The sequence below is a fragment of the Vulpes vulpes genome, chromosome 5, assembly GCF_048418805.1.
Source record: "Vulpes vulpes isolate BD-2025 chromosome 5, VulVul3, whole genome shotgun sequence".
NCBI classification, from domain to species: domain Eukaryota; kingdom Metazoa; phylum Chordata; class Mammalia; order Carnivora; family Canidae; genus Vulpes; species Vulpes vulpes.
This window is the reverse complement of record NC_132784.1, coordinates 119,156,443-119,162,442: the sequence shown is the minus strand read 5'-3', so window position 1 is coordinate 119,162,442 and position 6,000 is coordinate 119,156,443.

Sequence of the window (6,000 nt, the reverse complement as noted above, 5' to 3'; positions counted from 1 at the left end):
ATCTGACAGAGGATTTCCATACATTTTCTCCCATTCAGTAGATTGATTTAATTTTATTGTTTCTTCTGCCATGCCAAATTGTAAATTTGATACAGTTTCATTTGTTCTTTTCTTTTGCTTTTGTTTGTGCTCTTATTGTTCTATCCAACAAATCATTGCTGAGATCAATGGTGAGGAGATTCTTTCCTACGTTTTCTTCAGAAGGTTTTGTGATACCAGGTATTATGTTTAAGTCTTTGATCAATTTCAAGGCAATTTTTATGGGTGGTGAAAGCTAGGTGCCTCATTTTGTTGTTCTGCATGTATTTGTCCAGTTTTCCTAGAACCATTTTTTGAAGAGACCATTTTTCCCCCCATTAGGTGTTCTTGGCTCTCCAGTTGAATATTATTGACTGTACATGTGTAGGTTTAGTTTGGGGTTCTCTATTCTGTTCTGTTGGCCTATTGTCTATTTTTGTACCAGTACTATTTTCTTTTCAAGATTTATTTATTTATTTTAGAGAGAGTATGCATGCATGAGCAGGGGTAGGAGGGTGGAGGCACAGAGTTGCAGAGGGAGAGAGAATCTTCAACAAAGTCCCCACTAAGCATGGAGCCTTACTGGGGCTTGATCCCAGGACCCTGAGATTGTGGCCTGAGACGAAATCAAGAGCTGACTGCTTAACTGACTGAACTACCCAGGCACTCCCCCATACTATTTTTTATTTTAGATTTATAATTGAGTCTGAAATTAGGAAGTGTAGTGTCTCTAGCCATATTCTTTCCTCAGGATTGTTTTGACTATGTGGGGTTTTTGATATTTAATACAAAGTTTAGCACTGTGTTCTCCTATTTATGTGAAGAATGCCATATTATTTTGATGGGGATTGTGTTGAATCTGTAGATGGCTTTGGGTAATATGGACATTTTTAATAGACATTTTAACATTTTTAACATGTTTTCATGTGTTTTTTTTTCAAAAAAATAGTATGTGTTTCCATTTGTGTCTATTTTGATTTCTTTCAGCAAAGTCTTGGTTTTTATTGTAAAGTTCTGTCACTTGGTGAAAACTTTTCCTATTTTTGATGCTTTTATGAATGGAAGAGTTTATTTCATTTTCAGATGTTTAATGATCAGTGTAGACACATGTAACCAATTCTGTATGTTAATTTTATATCCTGTAACTTTACTAAAATCATGGATTATTTGCAAGAGTTTTTGTGGAGTCTTGGGGATTGTCCATGTACAAAATCATATCATCTGCAAACGGAGATACTTTTACCTCTTCCTTTCCAATTCTGATAACTTTTATTTCTTTATCTTGCCTAATTGCTCTAGCTGGGATTTCCAGTACTGTGGTGTGAGTTGGCATTTTTGTTCCTGATCTTACAACAAAAACTTTCATTTTTTTTCTCCATCCATTGTAATGTTAGCTGGGTGTTTGTAATGTATGTCCTTTATAACGTTGAGGTATATTCCTTCTGTACCCAATACATCAGAGGTTTTATCATGGAAGATATTACATTTTGTCAAATGCTTTTCAGCATCTATTGAGATGACTATGGGTTTTGTCTTTCATTCTATTAATGTAATGTAATGTGTTACTTTTATTGACTTGTGTACGTTGAAGTATCCTTGCATCCCAAGGATAAATCTCACTTGGTCATGGTGTATAGTCTCCTTAATGACTTACATTCAGTTTGCTAATATTATTTTAGGAGTATTTGCATCTGTATCAGGGATATTGGTTTGTCTAATTGTTTCTAATATTTGGATGAAGACACTAAGGACAGTTTGGATCTTCCATTTAAACCTACTGCAGTTTCTATCAGGCCCTGTTCTCCCCTTAGCCATCACTTTATTACCAAGAACTTTTATCACAAAGTGTTTTTTAGAGTTAGCAGTATGTTTATTTACATGATTTTTAAAAAATGAACTATTTCTCCTACAGCTTGTGTTGTGTTTGTATTTCTCTTCTTTGTCATTGTATCCTTCATGCCCAGAAGAATAATTTGAAGTTCTGGCAATATTCCTCACAACTTAGGAATCTTCTTGATACCAAGTATTTCTTTTTTAATTTGACTTTATTTTTTGATGTTTCAAGTTTTATTTATATTCTAGTTAGTTAATATTTTTTTAATATTTAGTGTAATATTAGTTGCAGGAGAATTTAGTGATTCATCACTTACATATAACACCCAGGGCTCATCCTAGGCCCTCCTCAATGCCCATCACCCATTTAGCCCATCCTTCACCCACCTCCTTCCACTCCAGCAACCCTCAGTTGATGCCAAGTGAGAGACACTTGAGAGAAAGCTGAAATCATCAGCATCAGAATTACTGAATTTCTCAGAATTACTGAAATTCTGAATTATGAGCAACTATGAGATAGTAACTATGACATTATGTTCATATACAAATATTTGTTGAGTCAGTAGTGTAAATTAGACTGACAAGGAAGAGAAAAAGATGATAATACACGCCCAAATTGGGGAACTGGGATGTGGACTCAGGCAGTCTGCAGCCTAGAGTCTCTACTATGTAACACATGGCCCCTTGTGTCAGATTTTTTTGAGATTCTGTGCTTTAGGATGGATAGTCTGAAACCAATCAGAAATAGTCATCAATTAACAGTTTTTTAAAAACCTAATTAGCTTTTTGTTAAGGAATACCTGTTATTAAATAAAATATGTGCAGAAACTGGATTGTCAAGTAATACAATTTCCTTTTGTTTTATTTTCCTAACTAGCAGTATCATTTGCCATAAGGATGAGTGTGATTTGGCAAAGTTCTATAATACAATTTATGGAAAATCTGTTCTTCAACTCTATAAAACATTTGATATCATGAATAAGACTTAAAAGGGAATAGAATCTCCTATAGTAGGAATCGTTCTAATAGTGGGTCCTGATTATCCTAGGCACAGCTACATAATCTGGATCCAAAGAGAAAAATCTAACATTAAGCAGTACAGTCTTCAGGGCACTTGGGTGGCTGAGTTGGTTAAGCATCTGCCTTTGGCTCAGGTCATGATCCCAGGGTCCTGGGATGGAGCCCCGCATCAGGCTCCCTGCTCTGCCCCTCTGCCCCTCCTGCTCTTGGGGGCATTTGTGCGCGCTCTCTCTCTCAAATAGATAAATAAAATCTTTAAAAAATACAGTCTTCAAAAATATTGGAATTGAGGTACGATTGTAGAGTGTGTTTCAAAATACATGTTCAAAAAGGGATTTATTTAATATGGAACAAATAACTTGCATCTGAATAGGGTTTCCTAAAGTATAATTCAGAAATTACCTACATCAGAATTGTACCTGTAGTCTAACATGCCCAGTGGTGTACCTGTAGTCTAAAATGCCCAGCGGTGTAATTCTGGCTACACAGTGAAAACACCTGAGATTCTGAAATAGAGTAGGTTCTGGGTATCAGTGTTTATATCAAACCAAAAGAAATCAAGAGAAATTCCACTAAGAGTTTTTAAATGATTTAGTGTTGAGAATCCTCATCCTGGCCTATATGCTGGTGGGCGGCAGAGACCCTCTCTTCTCTTCGTATCCTCAGCATGTACAGAAACTCATTTACGGTATTTCTGAAGTTCTCCTTCATTATTTCTCTTGGACTTGTCCTGCCTGTCTCATCCCTGCCCTAGTACCCTCCAATGTTCCCTACCTTTGGAGACTGTATAACTCCCCACAATTAAACTTCAAAACCCTGGAAGTAATTCTGAATTTTGTCCTTGCAGTACAACAAGTGAATCATGAGTTCTCTCCTTTTTCCTTTCTAAATCAGTCCACTTTTTAGTTGTCAAGCTTCCTGTGCCAGTCAACATGTTTGTCATCTTGATGAGAGGCTCAACTGGCCTCCCTGCTATATACGTTCTTCTACCAGGATCTCCCATTTCATCCACAATGCATCCATCAATGCAAATCTGATCATACTGTTCTCTGCTTAAAAGTTTTCCACAGCTTCCAATTGCCTGACCCACCACCCACCTCCTGCCACCGTGTATTCTAGAGAGGACTCCAATTTTGTGCCCTTTGCCTCTGTAGACTCCTCATCCATCCACCCCTTAAGCCATCCTCGGCTCATATTCAGCTACTTTCAGTGCCTTGAATGTACCTCTTATTTGCTACAGGACTACTACCTCCTTGCCTCAGCTTGAAATCTTGGCACTTCTCTGTCCAGCTCCTTCTGGCCAGGTTCTCTTACTGTCAGCTCCCATAGTCCCATTTATTTCTTAGATCATAGCACTTTTTCATACTATTGTAAATGCTTACTAGATTTTCAGTATTTCCAGCCGGTACTTCTATAACGGAAGGTACTGTTTGTGTTTTGCTATTTTAATCTGTGTAAGGTTCCATTTCTAACACTGCAGTTGAATAAAAAAATGAGGTAAGCTTTAAATGGCTAACCCTGAAGATAATTAGGGTCTTAAAAGCTCCAGCCTAAAATGATGATTATGATGACCAGGAAGAGGATTGTGATAACACCTGTAATGCTATTGGATGGCATGTGCTTGCTCAGTGCTTTACGGGTGTTTTTATATCATTTAGTCCTCATGGCAACTCTATGATGTAGTTACTGTTATTCTAGTTTATGGAAGAGGAGACTGAGTTTTGGAAACATTGTGTAATTTGCACCTGGTTCCAAAGCTAATAAGTGGTAAAGTCAGAATCCAAATCTAAGCATCAAATTGTAGTGGTTCAACATTTGCAAATCAATCAGCATGTTATGTCACCTTAAAAGAAAGGACAGGAACCATATGATCCTCTCAATTGACGCAGAGAAAGCGTGTGACAAAATGCAGCATCCTTTCTTGATTAAACTCTCCATGGTGTATGGATAGAGGAAACACACTTCAATATTATAAAAGCCATCTACGCAAAGCCCACAGCAAATATCATCCTCAACGGGGAAAAACTGAGAGCTTTTTCCCCTAAGGTCAGGAACAGGACAGAGATGCACCCTCTCACCACTGTTGTTCAACATAGACTAGAAGTCCTAGCCTCAGCAACCCGACACGTGGCAGGATACGTAATCAATACACGGAAATCAGTTGCATTTCTATACACTAACAATGAGACAGAAGAAAGAAAATTGTCCTTCTATCAGTGAAAATGTTAAACATTTAAAATTACATTATGATCCCGAGACACTAAAAAACTATTATGGGATAAAGCAGTTTGGAAAATAACCTACGAACCTAAAAATCTCAAACTTTGAAATTTAAGAGCACACATTTGGTAAATATGTTTTTAAATGTGTTAATAACTACAATTTACAGTGAGATGTTGGAGTCTAGGTTTACACCTTAAAACGTTAGTGACAGAAATAAAAACGGCCTAACCTATCATTACAATAACGGTGAAGAAGTGTTGACTCTAGCATGTTTGACAGCGGTATATGCTGAGGGATTTTATGTATTTCTTTTCATGATAATAGAGATGAAACTGTGGCCTTTCCTACTAATTGTGGCAAATTATATTAGTTGCCCAATTATGGCAGTAATATTAAATCTCCTTATATATATTCATTTTAAAAAAGTAGAATCTACTCTAAAAAATGATATTAAATAAACAGCATTGTTGATTGTATACCAATTTATAGAAAATGAGGTAGGGTCTCTGTGAATATCTCCACTTTAATATAGAAAGCCTTTGAGCATTAAGAAATGGCCAATACCTTTAAGGAGGTGGGTAGGGAGATGGGGTAACTGGGTGATGGGCTTTTAGGAGGGCACTTGAGGTAATGAGCACTGTTATATGATGAATCACTGAACTCTACCTCTGAAACTTCTAGCACACTATATGTTAAATGATAAATTTTTAAAAAGATGCCTAATACTTAAATTTCTTCGGACCTCATACTGGTACCTAAAATTTTCCAGTGGTAGTAGCCCCATGCTAAAGGTCAGAGATAATGAGCCTTCTCAGATCTAAAATTCTAAGTCCTGGTTGTGTAGAGTCCCTGCCGAGCTGAGTTTCAGAAGAGACTGCCAGTATGTGTGTGTCGATATGCAAAGGA